Source organism: Struthio camelus, chromosome 14, assembly GCF_040807025.1.
Source record: "Struthio camelus isolate bStrCam1 chromosome 14, bStrCam1.hap1, whole genome shotgun sequence".
Lineage (NCBI taxonomy): Eukaryota > Metazoa > Chordata > Aves > Struthioniformes > Struthionidae > Struthio > Struthio camelus.
In genome coordinates, this window is record NC_090955.1 from 8,123,814 (window position 1) to 8,146,300 (window position 22,487).

Sequence of the window (22,487 nt, forward strand, 5' to 3'; positions counted from 1 at the left end):
TTGTAGCTCCTATCACCATCTCCAACCGCACGGCTCCCAGGATTGGGAGTCTGGAGCAGCAATTCACAACATCTTTAAAATCACAGATGCACCCACACTGTTTTGGATACAAAAACCTACAGCCTGTCTTGATTCCCATTATTATCTAGCACTTGGAGGCAGAGTGATAAAATGAGCTAAGTATTTAGGAGGTAAACAAAATGTTATTGTTTTACTATTGTAACGCTACTGTTATAATTGCCTGCTGGCAGGCCGGGAGAGCTTGTGCCTATGCCTGCCAGCAGGTGTGGGGAGCAGCCAGGAGCTTGCTTTTTGTGGAAGTGTCGTGGGCTGCCCGGGTGCCTCAGCGCATCGGTGGCCTTCAGACCACAGGCTGGACTTCTGGAGGACTTGGACTCCTGACCCCTCCTGACAGCAGGCCTGTGGTTTTGGAAGCTTCACAAGTCAGCCCCCAGCCCATCTGCAACCTTTGCCTAATCTCAATGTTTGGTGATGTTTTTATCTCATGTTTGGTCTCAGGCTTCTACCTCAGTGCATCTCAGAGCCAAATCTAGGTGAGGATACAAAGCAGAGGCACCCGAGTTTGATGAAGTTTGAATGCCGTGTGCCTCAAGCTTGGGCTGTGCCTTAGCACGGGATGCTGTCTGCAATATCTGCAATGCATTGAGCCGTATTTGGCAGGATCTCAGAAACCTGTCTGAGAGGGGCAGGCACCCCCTGCATAGCTAGTCAGTACTAGACCAACTATACTGTGATTTTTCCATCTTCTGATTGCCTGTTCAATCCCTTCCTTCTCTTTATGAGTTTGAAAACCATACACAGGCACTGCCCTAAGGAAGACATCAACAGCGGTAAAACACAAGCTGTTGGAAACGAGCTAACTGGACTACATCAGCCCAGAGAGACCAGACTGTTTGTCATTAATAAAACTATGATTATTTTCTTTCCCTTGTCCAGCTTGTGCCCTGATTGTGATGAAGCGTCCCCTAGAGGACTCAAGATGTCTTCATGTAATCATACTATGGCAGTCAATGGGCGTGTAGGATTTTAGGTGCTGCTGAGCAGCTCTGTAGGATGAAATGTGTGCTTGGGGCTGCCGAGGAAAAAACCTTGGAGGTAGAGAAGCATCAGGACATGACAAAGGGAGCTGAGCAGCTCTGTCAAGATGGAGGGACCCCTTGGAGAGGTGGTGGTTAGGAGGGAGTGGCGAGTTTCTGGCCTCTGACAGCTGCCGATTCTCCTAAACCTCCTGTCCTGGGGCGACCCTGTCCATGCGCCCAGTGCAGTTAGGCGGTGCGAATGCCTGGCTTTGTGGGTGTGAGGGATGCATCTGACTCAGGAGAGGGCCCATATCACAACCCAGAAAGATTTGTCTGGCATAATTGGGTAAAGACAGCACTTTAGCAGTTTACAGTGCTGGCTCCATTGGATGCCGCAGGGATCTGTCATCTTATTTCGGCAAGGTCTAGTCTGCGTGATGCCTCCAGCAACCATCAATTGCTAGCAGCTCCTGACTTCACTTTTTGTCCTGCTTGGGGAAGCACAACCAGAATAGCTTAGATGCTCTGTGTGTCTCCAATGCAACCATATGCTCCTCTGTGGACTTCAGAGAAGTTATCTCTGTTTATACCCTGAGCAAGTTTTCCTGCTGTATGTGTTCCTCTGCCTATCCACCCTGAAGAAGATGCCTAGCTTGTGGGGAGGAATTTTCCAGCTTAGCAGAGAGCTGCAATTACAGAGATGACCAGAGAAAAAAGACAAGTGGGCATGCACCAGTGCCTTTAATAGAAGGCAATGATTCTTCTGGGCTCCGGAGTAATATGAGAGATCTAGTTTTAATAAATTAACAACCTACAAGTAACAATCTCAAGCAATTAAACTCTGGAAGGAAGGCGAGCACCATGAAATGTGTTCTGGAGCCAGTAGGGGTGGGGGTGGCAAAGACAATCCCTGAGCGACGGAGAAGGCAAAATTAAAAGAAAAATGCCTCAGAGTGGAAGAGCCCTGCTCCCCTCTTGTTTCCATCATGCATGCTTGTGGACATCTCATCTTGCTCCCCACTCACCCCTCCTTCCTCTACTAGCTCCTGGTGACTTGATTTGGAGTCTCCCCGAGCTCATCAGAGTCTCCATCATCAGCGCCATCCTTGTACCTGCTCTTGCCTGTGTGAGTAAGGAAATCACCGCTGTGAGGAGAGGTAGCTGTTTGGAGATGTGAAGTGCCTAGGAGCTTGAGGATGATTGGGAGCTGAGGAGGGGAAAAATAAATAAAAAATAAAATTGCTAAGCCTCCTTGTCTAACACTAATAGCCTGTATGGAATCCTCTTTGCCATAGAATTCAATTTATTTCCATTTAAAGGCTGTTCTCAATCAATGCAGCTAATAAATAGCTGCTGATGGCCATGACCCCCAGGCTGAGGGAAGAATTTATCTTCTGAGCCAATTAAAGGAATTGAACAATTCCTTTTAGTAACACTGTGGGATTTTAATACCAAAAAAAAAAAAAAAAAGAAAGAAAGAGAGAGAGAGAGAGAGAGAGAAAGAAATCGTCCTCCTGAGTCTTGCAGAGAAGGGTCAGGCAGGCTGTGGCAGGGTTGGGATTAGATGCTTTAACTTGCCTTGTGAAGCCGGTAGGGGAAATGCAGCGTTCCCTTTGTAAGCACAGGAATGCTTTGCTTTTCTGATATCTTAAAAAAAAAGTCATGGCAATTTTTGTTCCCTTATATCCAAAGCTGTAAAGGATGTGGAGGGATTAGTGAGCCCCCTGTGGTGAGATGGGAGAGATGGACAGGCCAGGCAAGCTTTGCTGCCTGTCATACTGCTGTAATGTGCAGGATGCCCCTCCAGGAGCGGGGATTTATTCACATGCCCTGTGGGCATGAAGGGAGTGTGACCCAAGGGCAGAAGGACCTCAGGGGCTTCTTCACTCACGTGGGCAGGCAAGTTTTGCTTCTCCATGGCTTCTTTCCCCCCTTCTTTCTGGTTAGAAAAAAACCCCACACTGACCCCAGTGGCTTGAGCAGCTGGTGGATGTTGTGGAGCGTTGGAAAGCACCTTGACAGCCTTGCAGATTTGCATAGCTATGTGCCAGAGACAGGGCCTCAATCAAGAATGAGTTTAGGCCTTGGCAGATAGACAGGTGGCAAGGAAAGCTTTACAGATACCTATTGAGTTTTTTATAAAGCTACATAACCCCATATGGCAATAGGTCTTCTCCACTCCATTGCTCTCTCGTCACTGAAATCTCATGACTCCTGTTGGCATCGGATGAGAGCATCTGTCAAACATGCAAGTCTCCTTAAAACAGTCCTGTGCTGTAGGAAGGTCTCTTATCTCCATTTTACAGATGGCAAGCAGAGGCACAGAGAGGTTAATTGACTTGCCCAAAGTCAACACAGGAGGTCTAGAAGTGACGCCAGATCTGTCGAATCCCTGTCTTCTGGCTTAATCATAAGACCATCCATCTTTATCCTCTTCCCTCTTAGGATCCCTCAGCAGCTGTGAAAGCTCAGGCTCCCGTATTGGCAAACTGTAGGCTGAGACAGCGCTGGAAGCTGGGTATTTCTAGCAATGGTTTCTCAACTGCTTCTTCCAAGAGGGCATTAATTTTGACCTTAAGAAGTCAGTGGGTTTTTTTTGTTTGTTTCCTTTTTGTTTGTTTGTTTCTTTTTGTTTTTTGTTTTTTTTAACTCTTCCCTAGTCTCCTTTAGAAGCAGCAAGATGAATGTGTTTGAGCATGCCATGAAGAGCGAGAGCATTAACTCTTTGGGGAGGCATTTTGGAGATGCTGAGGCAAAAGGACGTTTCATCACGGCTTTGATAAAGAAAAGACATTATACTCGGGTTTTAATGGACCCCTCCCATCAAGCTGATAAGCAGATTGAACCTACAGGTAGAGAAAGAAGACCTTTATTTTCAAGACCTTTTATTTATTTATTTATTTATTAAGATATCAGAAAATACATTCACACAGGGCTCTGGAGTTTCTGTGCAAGCAAGTCTGTGCATGCAGGGCCATTGAGAAATGTGGCAGTGTGTGAATATTTCCATCACAATGCCTCTTGTTTCTGAAGCGTGAATGGAAGAAGCAGGGAGTCCTGGGTGAGCTGTTGATGCACATAGAGCGTGCATTACATTCCCTCTGAGACTTGGAAGGAAATCACAACAGTAAGTCCACCTCTTTCAATTTGCAGACTTTCTACAACATCTTTGTTCTTTCCTCTTGCTCCCTCATTTTCATTTTTTATTAATTACCCACTCACAATTTTCCCAGAGGACTCTATTTTCCATTAATTATTAGGAGGACTACAGGGGGAACATCAAGCTGTTGGAAAGCTCCCTTTGAGAACATCGGGTGGGAGCATTTTTTGATGCCTACATGCGTATCTTTTTGACCTTTCTCCTTGTACTGGAAGCTAAATGACCTGCCTGGGCTGCAGAAGACATTTTTTGTTACAGCAGAGCATGCTGAGTAAGGAAACTTTATTTAAGTGCTGGATTGTTGGCCCTGGAGACTAACATTCTGCTTGCCCAGAACTGATCGGCATGCTCTGAGCATGATTTATTATCATGTACCACATATGGGACAATTCACAGACAGAAACGAGTGCCAGTGCAGGACTGTGCTGCACTTGCATCTCTGTTTCCTATTGCTGAAGATGTGGATATGTCAAGAGAAGGAGTAATGCTGGCCTGAAATTTCAGGTCCAGATGGTGACCGTTCCCAACACAGATGAATAATGAAGGTGGAAGAAGAGCATCTGCTCTCCTCTCCTCTTGAAGCCATGGCTTTAATCTTATCTTCTGTACTCCCCATAGGTCTACTGAGATTCATGGGGATTTCTTGAAGGAAACAGTCAGGGAGCTCATGTTAACATTGAAAGGCTCCTTGGTTTAGCATCCCTGTTTGAGCACTGCTGGCATTCAATGCCTAGTTGAAAGCACGGAAGCTATTAGTTTGATGATCTTGATATGTGGATCTCTTTCTGCATGTTATTGTAGGTTACTTGCAGATGTGTCTCAAACATCTTGGTGTTTAAGTACTTCTGTGTAATTAGAAAAGCGCCCTCCATCCATGGCCTGCTCTTTGGAACAAGCCAAGAAGACCCAGGAATTCCTCCAGAAAATCCTGACCAGGCTTGCTGGGAATTGCGTATGCTGGCATATGTGGCATGAATTCGGTGGGTTTCTAGGCCTTTACCTAAGGATCTTAAGCTGCGTTAATGGGTGCCCTCACATGCTAAACCTCATTCTCCAGACCCTGCTTGACTTTCTGCACAGGACAGCAGTGCTTAAACCTGTTAGAAGTGCATTCATAATTATCCCTCCTGAAAGGCTCTGTTCAGGTGTTGCACGGCGGTAGCACTTTATAACACGTCAACTCCCCTGCTGGTTTACAACATCGTTTCTATGGTTACACACCACCCTCTGTAACCCACAGAGTCCATAAAGAGACAGGATTGCATTTCACAGAGACAGGAGCTGTCATGTACAGAGACTGGCTTAATATCTGATGAAGAGTGAAGCGCTAACCCATGGTCAGGCCCTGGTTGTGAGGCCGCTGCCCTAGGAGCTGCTTTTTCTGTTGGAAAGTGCCAGAGGTCAGAGTGGACAAAGGTGGGAGATCTTGTCAAACCTCGGGTAATTGTCATGCTGCTTCCCACAGCTCAATTTCCCACCTTCACGTCAGCAACAAACTTATGTTTGCCAACTGTTGGAATTCATTGTAAGGGTGGGACTGGGAGAAGTGACTATGGCCATACGAGATTTTTTGCGGAGAAACAGCCCGGAACGGCTAACGTGGAACTATTTGGCCCATAGAGAAAGCCAAAAGTTTTCTGGAAGGAGGCTGCCAACACAATACATCATTGGACTTGGCCCCAAACAGTTTGTCTTTCTGGAATAGTAGGTTGAATGCATTTCTATTTGAAATTTTGGGGTGGCTTGTTTTAAGATGACTGGAGGGAGAAAAAGGAGGTTCTGACAGATTTTTTGAGGAAGGATCAAGGATTTGGTTTGGAAAATATGACCAGTATGGAGAATGAAATTTTATGGGAATAATTATTTAGCAGAACACTTTATAGTGCTTTGCTGTCTGTCTAGTTGGACCTGACTGTACTCAGAAATCAGGTACTGTAATTTGATATTTGCTTGCTGCAAAACCTGTCAACTGTTTGTAGGTACAAGAACAGTATCCAAAATAGTTGAGACAGCCTACAAAAAGAAAAGGTTTGGAAGCCATCAAGGTGAAGCAGATTAAAACTTTATTTCCCTGGGGAGAAATTTGATTTTTTTTTTTGTCAAAATAATTAAAAAAAACCCCAAGCTCTCTTCACCAAAAAAGAAATCAACTGAAACTGTAAAGGTTTCAGGGAACACCTTCCTGCCAAAACTATATCAGAAATTAACAATTTTGACAAATTATTTTCAGCCAGTGCTATGTAGAGTACAGAAAAGGTCTGTGAGGTTGCCAGTAGGTGATAAATTAGAGATCAGTTTGAAATAGTATATTGCTGCAACTAAAATCATATGCCTCCATGGAGGCAAATTATGCTGTGGGAAGGAAATAGCCCTTCCCTAAATGGTTCTGATTTGTCCTCAAAACAAACCATGTGCTTAGTCCCGGCCACAATGTGACCAGATGATGAAACCTGGGAGGAAGCTAAAAGAAGAGCGACCAGACCACCCTGTCTGCCTTCTGATCACTAAATGATCGGACGTTTGGAAAAACTGATTTATGTGGGAAGCCTCAAACTGCTAAACGAGGCTATGAGATGACAACGTGTACTTCTGTGTGTGTGCGTGCGGAAAAAAAGCCTAAAAATATCTGAAGGGTGTAAACATGAAGGAGAGAGTTACGGTATCAAAGGGACAGTGCGCAGTACAGGGTTCAGAGCTGGCAGGTTTCCTCACTGTTTGGAGCGGTGGATTGGAGATAACTGAGAGGCAGAGAAGCGTTATCCTGACTATATTTCACTTAAGCCTGTTCCTCTGTGACTTGATTTGTCACGCCCTACTCCTGCCCGTGACAGAAATCAGAAGCTGCCTCTCTAAAATACTACCTGGAAATAAAGTAAGGCAACAAAATAGTTTCCCTTCCTCTTAATTGTGGTAACCTCCTATGCCATGGGACAAACTCAAGCCCATTGAAAGCAAAAGGACTTTTCCCGCAGGGCTGTAAAACCAGCTCTTACCCGCCAAGTGTCATTTGTCCTTGTAGGTGCTCTCTTCCTTCTCAAGTAATAAGACACCATATGGATCATCATTACCAGACCCCAAGACTATAAAGAAATTGTTATATATTTTCTATAGCGCTCTCTAGATATATGGCTGGATTCTCAGCTGATGGGAAGCAATACTGATTCATGGCAGCTGAAGAAACAGCCTCTTGTGTTTTGTCTTGTCTTCTCATCTCACTGAACTTTCCAAGGATCTAAATAAATGTAAGGGAAATGTGACCTTGCTCAGTGAATTGTTTTGGGGACTAATGTGCTGAGCGATTTATGGACAAAGAGGTTTTTTTCTTTAACAAAAAGTGCTTTCATTCAGCAGCTTTGATGGAAAGCCTATGAGGACCCATGATAAGTATGTAACTGGAACAGACTCATATTAGATATCACTGTTACAAATCTATTAGTCCCACACATTAGAGCATGTGCTGGACCTGATGAGCTACACTAGTGGGAACATGAGTCATTTTCTGAAATAGATGTAGCTTGCAAATCTTCTAGACTGTTATCCAATTCCTTTTCTTTCAGTTTAATTAGGATATAAAACATGGCCTTAAGAGCTTACAAGAGTGGAAGGAACTCCATGTAAAGAATAGGGAGCCAGCTGTGAGCATTTCCCAGCTGCTCTGCTACTGAGCTGACTGGCTTTTGCCCGCAACGTGGCTTTGCTGTCCCCCCCAGGGAGTGATGGAGACAACGTCTCTTTTAACATTGCAGGAGGACGGAGAGTCCCTTGCTCACGTGAGGCTGGTGGGCACAAGGCAGACTGGCCCTGGACTTCTCCACACCCTTGTCAGGTGCCACCACCACACGCTGGGAAATGTTGCGTTTTCCTCCCAGTCAGCAGAACTGTTCACGCTGATTGGGTGCATGGCAGCCGGCTGGGGCTTAGCCAGGGACCATGAACTCTCCTGAAATGCAGAGGGGTCTGCCAAAAGCTCCCTCGCAGGGTAACACAATGACAGCAGGGAGCAGCAACGAGACAAATCAGATTGCAGTTCTTTTCCAACCGCAAATGCAAAGCACCTCTAATGAGCACAGACGAGCCCCTGAGATCTGTGATGCTGCTGATGAATTAATATAAAATCAAACCATACACTTTAAAGACAAGAGCATCCAGCCCTTCTCATAACTGATGCAGGACATGTTTCATCCAGAGCAGATCTGCTATCATTGGAGCTCATTCTGTTCTTGAATTCATCTGTTCTGTACGTTTGAGGACTGGCATGATTAGCATTTGGCTTTGGAGAATTCAGAACCTAATTCCTATGAGTTTTCATGTCTTCTTTTTTCTTGTTTTGATTCTTGTTTGTCCGTTTGTTAGTTTGTTTGGCAACATATTTCCTGTTTGAAATAAAAATACCAGAGAGAGAGATGGGCACTTACTTTTTTTCTGGACAGATTCCTTTGGATAATGATTTATTTCTTTTTTTAAAGAAGGACACCTGGTTTCCTTATAAGTGAGTGTTGGCAGACTGGGGAGGTGGAGGGGGGACGGGGAGGGGAGGAGAAATGCATCTGTTTAGAACAAATGCAACACTGTAGGAAAGCTTTATAATACGATCCAAAATTGGCCTGGTTGCCTGATGCTCTAAACATATGGTAAGATCCTGTATATACTATGCATGAAAACTATCTGCATGCACATGGCAGTCATTCTGCAATGTTTAGATACACTCTGCCAAATCCTGAACTTCTCTGTTCTTATTCAAACACAGCTCCCAATGAAGACAGTGAATCTAAGGCTCACAGCATTCGGGGTGATCTGCCCATCCTCCCTCCTTTTAATCTCAGCTGGATAAGGATTTCTGCATTGTGACCTTAGGTGCCAAATGCCGACCTCTGCTCTGGAGGGTGTGCAAAGTTGCAGCAGGAAGCATGCGATGCTGTGGCAAAGAAGGAAGTCCCCCAGGACAGGGAAAATGCATCATATGCAACGTCGCTTGCAGGCTCTGATGTAATGCTCATATCTACGTGTGTTAGCTCTGGCTCCTGCTAGTAAGTATGTAATAAATGCTAATAAGTACATAATCTATCCTTTTCTAGGATCAGAAAGACAGTTTTCCAGATCCACCTGGGATCTACTAGGATACACAGTAAGAACCTAGCTGAATTTGTAGCAAGCCCTGGGTTTTCCATCCTGCTCTGATAACTGCCTTTCCTTTCTACTTAGCCTTTGTCTGGCTGAGCTATACTCCATAGTGAGAGGAAAGCTGCTGTTCTGGGGGAACTTCATGTCATCTTCGCCCTGCTGGGCCAGCAAGATGTTGGACAATCTGGGCCAGGGAGTACTGTTGCAGCTATTGCATTTCAGGGCTGCTACCAGCACTGTGCCTGGGTGTCATAAGTGAGTAATTGTGGGGGAAAATATATCCTTTTTTTCTAGAAGCTCTTGAAGGGTTAGGAAGGGGAGATAACCAGATGTTAGTCTTATCAAGCAGTCCACTGTCTTCACTATCTCACTCGGGCTCCTTGCTACACTGAAGTGTTTGTCCTTTACTGGATGTCACAGACCAGAGGAGCCAGCTGGCAGCAGGTCTTTTTTCTATGTGTTATTTCTTATGCAGCTTTAAGTGGTGACAATCCCAAAATGCATACAGTGGACTTTTCTGGATCAAGACAAGCAAAGGTGCTTCAAACTGGTCAGCTCCCAATACCACCTGTAGTTGAAACTGAGTTTCTATCACCCAGCAAGAGATCGTTTGCCTGTCAAGATAATCTCTGAAGGCCCTAGGCATCCAGACGTGACATGGAGGGTTTTGTAAGAGTCCCTCCACCGTTAGCTCTGCAACAGAAAATTTCCAGCAGTATGTCATCCTTGGCAGGTGTAATTATGCTTAATACTGTGTCAACACTTTGTAGTTTTGAGGAACCTACTGTCAATCTATCTGATCCATGGCCCCCATATCTTCATTGGAGAGTGTCTGAAACCAGTCAACACTTAAGTTAGCATTAGCAGGAAGCCTGCATGACTTGTAGGCACTTGATTAGAGAGACTATCCTTCCTTTTTTCCTTTTTAATTTTTTTTTTAACATTGAACAAGGAGAGGTATTTTTGATGGCTTCAAACTTCCTTTCCTCCTCTGACCAAAATGTTACTGAGAACTTCTGGGCTCTGTCAGGTATTTGGGGAATTCCTGTTCTCTTCTTTCTGTTAATACACTCTGTGGCCCTGCAGAACGGCCACCATAACCCTACACAATTAGACCCCAAAGGACGATTCAAATTCAGATTTAATATTGGGCAAAGAGAAGCCTTTAGATCAAACATCCCCACTACTGGGCAAAGCAAAGTCTCCGAATGTACCATCCTGCAAAGACCATTAGAAGAGCAGAGGATCTAAGGTTTAACACTCACCCAGATGAGTAATGGATGAACTTTGTTTTCCTTAAAAAAAAAAAAAAGAACTTTCACATGCTCTTTAGTCCATCCAGAATTTAACAACTGGGCGCTGACTGAGACACAGCTCGACTGGGGAGAGATGAAGGGACAGAGAGGAAGCTTAACACAGCTAGCTCAGACCGAATGCATTTAATGCTGCCTATCTCAGAAGCTTTGAAGAAAAAGCCCTTGTGTCCTCAGTGGTTCTCTATGGCAACTTTTGGCATTACAGTTCACATAAGAGAATTATGAGTTCCCCTTATCAAGTATGGAGATGGGATCCATTGTGCTGATTCCCATGCTGTGGAGATTTAACATTCGCCACGCTTAGTTCTGCAGATATACTGTGATGTGTCCTTTTCAAGCTGCAGCTGACTACACTGAAATCTTGACTGACACCTCTTATCTGATAAGGGCCGTTTTTCTGCTGGCTGCTCTTTAGAGTGATAAATGTCAGGAGTTTGGGAGTTTGCTTGTATCTAGGCACTCCATCTGAGACTTCAGGCAGGTAATTATCCTGAGACTGTGAGACTTTGTCATGAAAGCCACTGCTGTGCTCATATACGGAACTAGTTAGCTCAAGGGTCCAGGATTCGTAGTATCAAGGAACTGAGAAGCATCCACTGCAAGGAGGGAAGGATAAAATTTGAATGAAGATTTTTCCCCAAACAAAAATGAGAGAAAACCTTTTCTGACATGCTGACGTTGTCTGTGTTGATCATCTGGGAAGGCCATGAGTAGGGATTGACCGAGTAGTCTCCAAATTTAAGGTGTCAGTCAACCAAGCAAAGCAGCTAACCCTTGCAGAACAGTGTCACAGCTGGAGTAAAGTGATAAACCTCTTATGTGAGGGAAGCCATAAAGGGAACAGAGATCTATGGCAGTTAGTAGGTTCTAAACAGAAAACTCTTCCCCTATAAATCCTTAACACATTTTATCCTGGTGAAAGCTGCAGGGAGGAAAGATCTGGAGAAGTGCAGATTTCTTCCAGCCTTTTCTCTTTCTGTGTCTCACTCTTGCTCTTCTAGGTCCACTCAGTTCTTCACTTCCAACCTGAATCACCTGAATGCTGAAAATAGGATGCACTGTAAGTCGCATGAAATTTTGACCACAACGTTTCTCTTGTCTATTGAATGCTGCTCAGGTGGTAAAATTATTCAGTCACTACTGCTAGTCCGTGCCATCTCCTTCCTGGTGCTCCGAGGGCAGAAAGGTCTCCCACTCATCTTTAGTGGCTGCCTGAGCTCTCCAAGTCTCGTGGGGGGATGTTTTTGACAGGGGGATTAGGCCCAGTCCAGTATCAAGGACTCATGACTCAGGTGACAGGTGGTCAATGTGATTTTAGCCTTCCCCACATCACACTCAGAAAGCATTAGCACTTTTCCAGCATTACCCCAAGGGGGATGTCGATGGCTGAATTAAAGTTCTCTTCCCAGGGGTCCAGCCTCCTAGGCTGGAGGGCAGGTAGGAGACCTCCTTTCCCTAGTGCTGACGAGCTCTGAGAAATTAGGGATGGCAATTTCCTAGGGGAGAGAGAAGGAGGCAGGGGTTGCCTTGCTCATTCTCATGTTTGCCCAGCATGGGGATGTTCCCACTCATCTCCCAGCAGTGAATTCACTGCAGCTGAAATAGCTAAGGCCTCTGACTGGAGTTCATGTTAGCTTCTTTTTCTGCAGAGATCCCTATGTCAACTTCAATGAGCACCTGGGCTCTCCGGGCACTACAGGAGGAGGTGAGGGACATGCCTTGTGTCCCAGGTTTCAGGGAGAGCTACCAGTCATGGTAGTGATGAGGTGCAAGTGGGAAGAGGCAGAAGAGCTGGAGAGGCTTCCTGGCTCCCACTGATGCCAGCAGCCAGACCCCTGGGCACACGGGCTGGATTGAGGCTCTGCTCGCTGTATGGTGGGACCGGTCAGGGCAAGTGGACAGAGCTGCTCCTGCAGCATCCCTCCCCAGCCTGGATCATGCTGAAATGCACCTCTGTCGGGCCCATAAGGCTCTGCTGTGAGTCATGCCTGCGAGTAACACACCCACTGCTGCCAGCCAGACGTCCTGCTGTCCTCCCGTCCTCGTGCAGACACACTGCAGCTGGTGAGTCGGATGCAGTGGGATGCCCTGTGCGCTTATTCCCAAGGCGTTACAGAGCCTGGCTGGGTGGAAAGGGGAAACTGCCTGCCTCTGGAAAGCCTGAAAGCTGGGGCAGGGCTTTTAAGGCGCTCACTGGTGCCCTCGCATTCGGCTCCACATGCCTCCGCCAGCACCACGGCGCCAGCAGCTCCTGCCGGAGCCCAGCTCTGCAAAGCAAGCAGCTCTGCCCCTGTTGAGGCTCAAGGCAAAGAATGGTGGATCCGTGTTCAAACTCCTGAGTCAGTTCATTTAGGAGCTGGAGGGTAACAGTCGCTTCATCTGTTTTTTTCATCTGTGCCTTTGTTTGCTTCCCCCTCCTTTCCCCTTAACATACCCTTTGAGCTGTTCTTTAATTGAAGTAAACACAGCAGCTGCTATGGTGTGTGTTGTTTTTCCCATTTTCCCCTGTGAGTCACACATTTCCTTCCTTAATGTCTCTATCTTCCATCGGTCTGTACTAATGAAGCCCCACATCTCAGCTGCTGAATGCTTAAGTTTGTCTGCCTGGAATTTTCTAATGCATTTAAATTCATTTCCCACTTTCCCTTCTACCAGCCTGCTTCCTTTCTCCCATCCCCATCCCCATCCCCATCCCCATCCCCATCCCCATCTTACCCTGTCTTTGCCTCCTCCCTCTCCAGAAGCCCTCCTCCTCACAGGTGTCCGAAGAGCCGAGGCGAGCAGAGGGGCTGTGGCTCCCAGTCCTGTGCTGCCACGCACTGGGACGGGGCTGTGCTGAGATGCAGTGCTGTGTGGCCCTTACTGTGACTCCCTGCCCACAGCCCCCTTGCTGCCTGCTGCCCTGCACATCGCCCCTCTCACTCGGCCTCTTTTCTCTTGGCACCAGCGCTCATGGCAATCCACAGAACAGTTTCAAATCCATGTTTAAGTTGTCCCCTCCTGACCCCGTCTAGCCATGGCCTCTGGCAGCAGCCTGTAACACCTTGTGCTTCAGAGCAAACTCGCTTCATCTTCTACCCATGCCCCCACGCACTGGAGACACCAGCTCTGCCCACCTGTGTTCTGTGCAGGCTCACCCTGAGGCCAGTGGGAAAAGCTACCCCTTGCCTATATATCCCACATGGGTTTCAACCCAAAGTGCATAGTTAGGAGCAAGCAAGGGCACTGGCAAATGCCAGTACCTCCACTCCTTTTTATTTTGCTTAAGCAGCTCATTCTTTCTGGAGCCTTAGCTGCTCCAGGATAAGGCTAGTAGTGCAGGGTGTGCAAGATTTGCTTGTGTGTCCTGCATCCCAGGGAGGTGTGAGGCACAGGGAGGTGACGATGTGAACCAGGATGCTCTGCCCCTGACAACGCAAAGTATATCGGGTTGCACCACTGCTTAGTGATCTCCTTTTCTGGATCAAACCCCTTTGTGAATATTTACCACTCAGGAGCATCAGCACTAGTCCTGTTTTTTTCTTCATTATCATTGTTTCTTTGTGGGTATTGGTGGAAACTTCCTATCCCTCTTCTGACCCTAAGCTCCTGCTGATCTCTGTTGCTTTTATATCCTTATTGCTGCTGAAGACAGGCAGTGCTGGTCCTTATCTTTAAGAGCTGGAGAACTGAGGCACAAAGAAGCAACGATCGAATTTGAAAGTTAGGCTCAGCACACATCACCTATGATGTATCAGCAGCCTCTCCCCTAGAGGACCCTGGGACAAATCAGCACTGCAATCCCAGTCATGGCCCTCAGCAGTGTCAAGGAAGCTGAAGAGACTCCTAGGAGTCTATTTTGATAGCAGTCTTCATGGAAAGCTGCATTATCACAATTGAATGTGATCCCTTCTTGGCTTCTACTCCTTTTGCTCTTCCACCCTGTACAATTGGTTCTTAGTTTTAGGAATAAGCAGAGCTGAACGCCTCATGTTCAGCTCCGGGGATCTGAACCCAGACCTTGAGTTTTGCAGTTAATTCCATCCTTACCACTGAAGATCTGATTCTTCCAACAGAAGAGCAGGGTTAAGATCATTTTGGAACCATAATAGAACAAATAAATGCAAATACTTGCAAGAAGGAAAAATCACCTTGATGGAGAACTGACACTGGCTTGCATGCCCCTGGAGAACCAGTGGAAGAAGCTAGAGTTATGAGCACTGGATGGCTCATAACCATCGAGAGGAATTCTGCTCTCGATTTAAATTTTGTTATGCTTCTTTCGTTAGAAAATGAAGGTTTAAAGGGGGGAAAAAAAAATAAAACAAAACACGCCAGTGCTTTCCTCTTTGACTTCAGGGCCTCCTGTTGAGGTTCCCTCATCACCATAGAGATAATATTGCTTGTTAGGCCTGAGACTAGCAGTTGGAATTCAAGTGGACAAAAAGACCTAAACAAACCCATTATAAATCCCCAATTACTTTCAAACTGTCAGGCTTATTAAAAAATGTAAATACCCTCCTCATTCTGGCAGAGACTGTATAAAAATGCATGAGGATAAAAGTCAGGAGCTGAAAAGAGTTGGTTTCTGAAACAACTTTGCTGGGAAAATGGCAGAAGTCGCTCCCAGATTGCAAAGGGCAGGAGACAGTACACTATTGGAACTTACCCTCCTTTTTACCTTACAGGACCTGGTTTTTAACTGTTTCTAAACCAGCTCAGACCTCAGTGTTGGTACATTTTTTCTTTTCAGGCTTTTATACCTCCTGTCTGAGAGGCCAAATCCTGACTGAGGTTGGAGCCTCTGTTTCTGCAGGGCAGGTTTGATCACAGACACTGGCCGCTGTTCTCTGACCTGTTCCTTTTCCTGTGGATGGAGGGAGGATGACCATCTCTAGGCCTGCCAGCCGAGTACATCTCCTCTGTCTGACTTCATGGAAAAATAATCTTCTCTGGAAATACCTCATTTAAAATTTGTCCCAAGTGTCAGCTTGTGTCTGGATTGAGCTGTTTAATGAGGGTTTGAAGGAAGTTGAAATGATCAGCTGACCACTCTTCAAATGAACATCAAAGGTAGGGCTTCTTCTGCTCCCCTCCCGGGGCTCTGTTTTCTAATTAGTCTTTCTTCTGCTAAAACCAGCAGCTGAAATCATCTTCCAAGGCTCAGGGCTGCAAGCAAGTGGGCTGTGGTTCCCGGCATCTTCAGGGATTTACTGCCTCAGCCTCTGGTCTCTCTCATTCTTGTGTTGGCATGTCGCCAGCGCTACCGTACCGTACTAGGCCATTGATTTGAATACATCTTTCAGGCTGATTATCAGCTCTTTCTGAGAGACAGGTACGCTGTTCCAGTGGGGGGAACACTGGAATGAATTTCCGTCAGCTGGCACCACAAGTCAGCTTCCAACTGCAGGCAGCTGAACAAGCGCTGCGCTTTTCAATATTTACTGCTCATCTCATTGGAACTGTTCTTCTATTAATATTTATCTTCTGCTTTTCCCTCCTCTCCCTCTTCCTCAAACGGAACGAGTTCTCTCGTTCTCAGGTCTGGTCTTGCTCCATCTGCACAGGAGTTTCTCTTGTGAGTCTCTCCTCAACGCAACACAATAACACCTCCTTTCCTTTCTCACCATGACCATACCTGGATTCAGTAAACTCTGGCTCCAGAGCCTGGGATTTCCCAAACATGCAGCGGAGCTGGTACTACCCCTGCAAGTTGGTCAGGTTATTTCTGGGAGGAACCAGATGTCCTTTGATTTTCTTCAACATGAATCATACTGAGGTCCTCCTTTCCCCCTGCTATCCCATTCACAGCTACCCATGCCAGGCCTTAGGAAGGGACTTTGTCAAATAAGGGAAACTTGGCCTTTAGTGTGTTGGTATCTAGCAGACTTAGCTGTGGTCATTCTGGTGGTAGGAAGGGGCCAGTGCCGCCTAAAAACAAGAGAAAAGCAATAGTCCTCATTCCACTGGCCTCACAGCCAAAGATCTGGAATCTAAGATAAGACGAAAACGACTCTTGGAGAGCCCTGAAAGGCAAGATGGTGTGCCATGGGTGCTAGGAGGTTTGTTATACCCTATAGCAAAAAATATTTTGTTTGTTCATCTCTCAGGCTAAGGTTTTGAAAAGGTCTTGGAAAGAAAGGACCTTCCTTGTCTGGCCTCTTGTATAGCACATTTCATGCAGTTGCCTGAGTTTGGAGCCCAAAAGCTTTCTTTTTTTGCTATTAACTTGGAACACTTCAAGTCATGCACCCATGATGATGACAGTGCTCAAGCCATAGGCACAAATTGCCTTATCCAAAGAGAATGCAGTCTAATAAAAGGTGAGAGAGAACATGTAGGTGGATGCTAGACAGCAACAAGACAATATTGGCACAAGATGCAGTGGTCGAGCACATCAGCAACTTCTCTGTGGCCCAGATTTGGTAGGCAACATAGCAGAGGAGGCAGCAAGAAAGGGTCTGAAATCAGAATAATGAAGTAGGATGCACGGGCAGTAGAGTGGATGGGTTGTGGTATAAACTACGGCACTGGCACAGCACTGGTGGTTGGAGCAGGGGAAGGAAGGGCAGACCTTGCAGGGTAGGACCTCAGAGGTGTATGCAATAAAGGAGGAACAACGTAGCTGTTTAATCAAGGAAAACTGAAGTGGTGATTTGAAAAAAAAAAGCATAGCTCTAATCAGTCATCAGCAGGTATTGGTTTAACATGCTGCTATCCTAAGAATCTCACTGGAAACTTAACAGGGACACAGACTGCTGAACCTGGGATATCTGCTTTTTTGCTCTGGAAGACCTGACGGCCGAATCCCCCTTTCTGATCCATTTGCAGATGCTTTGGTGGTAGTTATATATATATTTTTCCGGATGCTTAGGAGAAAACAGTATTTTAATTTATGAACATTTGAAGGCATCCCCATACCCCTGACATCAGCATTTTCCCAGGGAAACTCCTCTTTAAAGCAAGAGCATAGAGGAAGATGCAAAGGTGAAATTTGGTCTTGTCATACAGTTTTGCTCCACACCACCTTGACCTCTGGCAATTAGTTCCTGGATGTAGAGTGGTTTGCAATATCCTGGTGACTGCCTTCTTAACCCAGCAATCCTGCAGGGGCCTGCCATGAACTCTGGCCCGGCTGAGTAGCTGAGATGTTTTCTGCCTTGAGACTTCAGATGATGAATTTCCAGAGTGAAAGGACAGCAAGAGTTGACTCCGAATTAATGCCAAACTTTAAATGTTTTGACTATAAAACTGAAACACCATTACCTATTCCCTGCAGAGCTCCACTCTCCCTCTCCTCCCCTTCTCCTCTCCACACTGTAGCCTTTTGTCTGTCTCAGGCATTAATCCCTCGCTGCCGGGGTGTGTAAATTAAAGAATAATAGAGCTGCAGAGGCATAAGCTCGCAATGATGGGGAATGTGTTTGTCTGCTAAGAAGCAATTTCAGTGAAAATTAACTCAATTTCATCTGAAATAGTGAAGACCGGCATAAGCTGGCAGATCCCCGAGGACGGTAAAATTACTTCGTCAAAGCTCTGCTTGCTTAAATTAACCAAGCAAGCACTCCAGGTTATTGGTAAAAGGCAGCAAGTAACTAGGTTTTAATAAACAAAAATAGCTTTTTGGATAAATAAGGAAAGTACAAAGCATCTTATGTATTCTGCTGTTTGCATCTGTGTCCTCAACAGTGAGACCTTCACATTCTCCAGGAGATTCCTTTGAGTTTCTGTGTCCAGCTGCTCTCTGTTTAGAGCCTTAGCAAGCAGCTATGAATCAGAAAATGATTTTTGGAGATGATGCTGGCTAAACCTTTTCCCAGCAGCTAATAGACTGAGAAGCTCAGTTTGCAACACCGAGACGCAGTGATAGCATCAGCTTTTGGAGTTACCTTTGTTTTTTCAAAGTCAAAAGATGACTATTATTGGTTTAAATTGCTTCCCCTCAAAATATGATGTAGTGTCAGAACATGAATTACTCTACACTGTCACCGATACAGCAGATTCTCCAGCTGAGTACGTTGCTGCTAATGGGCCAGTAAGGATGTGAGCTTTCTCCTCTGGCTCAGGTCCAAGGGAAGTGAAAATTTCTTCAGCAGAGGAAGGCTGGCTCAAAAAACCAGCTCAGAGGGCTTGTAAATCAGCTGAGAATGTGCCATTTAGTATGGGTTATTTTTCTTTTTTTTTTTGCTATTAATAGCATTTCTAAGGATTGTGTTTTACGAAAGGACTTTGTTGTTGGGTGTTATGAACACTGGGAAGGGTCTCTGGGAAAATGTGTGTGAGGCTTATTCTTTTGCTTCTTAATCCACCGCTGTCAGGAAGTAAGGTTGTTTCTTTCGGGTCCCACCCCGCTAAGTATTGTGATTTTGTTTCTGGGATGGTGATCACTAGAAACATCATCCTGTTGGGCAGAAGCATAAAGAGTTTAAGAATCTACCCGTTGGAAATGGATATGGAAAGGATTCTCAGTACTGCAAAAATACATCATCTCCATTGCTTCTCTCTCCTTTGGTCCTGTCTCTTTATAGAAGGCCATCAGTATTCAAAGAGTGCTCAGTATTTAAAAGCTTCGGACACATGTGATCCGTACCCACACTGGAAGGATGGACCACTCCTTACCATCCTAGCCAAGTTTTGCTTTCTGGCTCTGGGGGCCACTTTCATTCCTGGCTCCAAATCCCCATTGAATGGGACCGTTAGTGGTTGATTCAAGGAAAAAAGAGTTGCAGACGTAGCAGATTAGCCAAACCAAAGAGTGAGGTGGAACCCAACACATATGATTTATCCCCTCCACGCTGCACTCCCCTGGCTGCTTATTTCCCCCCTCCCCTTCCTTCCTACCATAAATCTCAGTATCTGCAGAGGGGAAAGCAGCTGTGTAAAAGATTTGCTGAGCCATCCACTCATTAAAGTGTTTCACTGGCAAAGAAATACTTTCTCTTGCTGTTGCATATTTATAATTTAGAGATTGCTTGTGAGGACAGTCTGAGGTTATATTTTTTAGCTGTGCTGGTTTCAAATGTCAGGAGAAGACACTTGGTTAATAATCCACTGTTATTGCCATGAACTGTAATGCCCTAACTTGGGAGACAGCTGGCAGCCCCTCTTCTCATAAGCAAAAACATAGGGTAGGAAGTACAGGACAGGCTCCATGTAAAATCACCTCCCTTTGATAGGATTAATTGCAGAAATGCCACCAACTTGTCATTAAACCCAGCAAATGCATTTGGAGCAAAGAATAAATTGCCCAGTGAGGCAGTGGCTCATCGGGACGAACGTGCCCCACTGAGACCTTTTGTCACCTTGCTCCTCCATTGGATTGTCAGTCACTTTTACTTCTCTTCCCCATTAATGCAGTGACTGTGGTCAGAAAAGTGCTGGCGTTAAAACAACAGCAGCAAAAACAACCAGGAGGGAAAAAAAAACCCCAAACACCAGCACTATCACCAGCTGGGCTGGTTCCTTTTGCAGAGTTCCTATCTGCTCCATGCATGCTGCTCCTGTGTTGTATCTGCACTGTTTGCTGATAAGACCCAGTTCATCTATTGTTAGCCTTGCTGAGCCAATCCAGCTGCATTCGAGCGAGCTGGATTTTGTTCTGCATCACATATCAATGACAGGACTTCCAGCTACGGCCTTGCTTTAAAAACCTTGCTGGTGAGGGTGCATGGAGCTCGAAGAGTGGGGCTAATGTCTAAGCACAAAGGGAATTCAAAGCGGCTCAAAAATAGGCTTTGAAAATAGAGCAAATATGCTGTGGAGGCCGTCAGGAGAGACTAGATAAACAGGGGACGCCAAGATAGCTGCAGGCTAGACTACCGTATAGTGCCGTACCTGGAACAGGAGCGTTAGTGGATACAAAACACAGTAGTACACCTGCTATAAAAGCAGAAGAAGGATGTTTTGTTGTTAAGGCATAGCCATGACACTGAGTGGCTGGAGTCTAGTGCAAGTGATCTTAGCTCTGGGCTCCCTTTCTTTCAGTGTTTGCCAGTCATCCTGAGTGGAAAGGAGATTTGGCAAAGTAGTGTTGAAGGCCGTTAGGAGTGCAGGGCAGTCAACAGGGCTCTGCACCTGGACCTTTTCAGCCCTCTGAAAAATCTCCCCCTGTGATGTGACGGTCTCTGGGGTGAGGAACTGAAAAGATCTGCCTCTCATGTTGCATATTGACAGTCTCAAACGAAGTCAGGCTGCGTCGCAGCTGAGACCTCAAAGAGCAACCATAATTTGAATAATAAATAAAATGCAGCCTTCAACTACAGTTTTATTACTGGAGCTACATATGTTAAAAGCAAATTACTTTGGTACTCTTAGTTCAGGAGAGTCAACATGTAGGGGAAAAGCCAATTGCATAGGTGCTTTGCAGAGTATGAAACTACTCAAACTGCAGCTTTTGTGCATTTCACCTTTAATGAACCTGCCATTTTATGAGTCAGCACTGATGGGAAATGCAATGGTTTTCTTTCAGGAACACCTTATGCTTCTTCTCTGCCTTCCAAGATATCACCTCCTTGCTCTTTGCTCCCTCAGACTGCCATGCTTTTCCCCAGCCCTCTTAGACTTCCTCTTCTCAAAAGATTAACCCCACAGTCTCACGCTGCATGACTTACTTCCACTGAAGAGAAACAGCAGTACAAGGCAGATAAGAAAGTAATTGCACCCTGAGGAAGTATGAGGAGTGTCTGCATCATATACACTTGCTTTACAAAACAGCAGCTACTTATTTAAAGCAAGTGGCCTTTGAAATCCAAGACAGGGTACATGGAAAAGCCATCATGGCAATTGCCTTTGTTACACCTGTATAACGGCTCCTTGGGGCAGTTTCTATCCTTACTTGAATTTAGCTTTCCACCATCAGAGGTGTTGGAAAAATCAGAATTTGCATCTTGCGCGTTTTCTGTATTAAATATGTTGTAGTCAGATCTCAGGATTAGGGCAGATAAATTGTGAAAATCCGATGTGAGTTCTTACATTGAATTCCCTTCCCTGAGATGAAGGGAAAGGAGAGCAGCGATGAAGCATCTCAGGATGAGGAGTTGGTGATAGATTCAAAATGGGGTTTAGACCTCATTTAGACCTATTTCCCCAAAGATGTCCCCTGAGGCTTCCCAGAAGAATCACACACTGTTTTCCAGGCCTTCTGTCACGTCTTAATATGAAAGCCTTGGAGCTAACCATCACAAGAAGTGACTCAATGGGCACCCCTAAAGAACAGAGGCAACACCTTACACTGATGTCCTTCACCCTTCTTCTGGACTGCAGAAGAGAATTGTGGATATTCAGGAAAAGGATTAGACAAAGTTGTGGAAGAAAAATCCATCAAGATGTGTTGATTACAGAGATCCTTCATTTCAGATGGGAAAGCAGTTCCGGCCTGAGGTCTCTGGGAGCAGGAAGAGCACACACAGCAAAGCAGCATCAATATCCTCACCCTCTTCTTATGCTTCCTCCTTGCCACTGTCAGAAACAGGACAGCAGGCTGGCTGGATGTTTGACTTTGCTCAAGGCAACACTCCTTCTCTTCTTTGAACCTCAAAGGTAAAAATAGTCAGGGATCTCTGACTTGATTCACATAAATGCCTTCCAGATGGAATAAGCTTTCAATTGCTTCCAGTCTGGGGCCAGAGCAGTACCACTGACCATGAAGTGGAAAGCTCCACATCCCACTTTAACTAGTCACTCTGGTTACCCTGTTGTTTCTTCTTTTCCTTGCCTTCCTTTGTTTTTTTTAAGCCTCTAATGAAGCGCAAGTATCCAGAACAAATGCGTGCCTGAGGTGACAGGGAAACGTCCTTCTGATCTCTCCTCTTGAAGGAAGGTTTGGAACATTTTAATAAAGTGGATTAAGAACTTGGACACAAAAAGTAACCT

General features: G+C 45.6%; 1 long non-coding RNA gene across 2 annotated transcripts; it reads left to right on the forward strand.

Moving 5' to 3' along the window:
* Positions 1-9,054: 9,054 nt before the first annotated feature.
* LOC104140507 (uncharacterized) lies at positions 9,055-21,732 on the forward strand. 2 transcript variants are annotated; one of them, XR_011134466.1, is made up of 3 exons: positions 9,055-9,227; positions 11,639-11,697; positions 21,085-21,732. It is a non-coding gene; the product is annotated as an uncharacterized lncRNA (long non-coding RNA). The 2 variants fall into 2 exon arrangements; XR_693325.2 differs by lacking the exon at positions 21,085-21,732 and adding an exon at positions 12,287-12,701.
* The last annotated feature ends 755 nt before the right edge of the window (positions 21,733-22,487 follow it).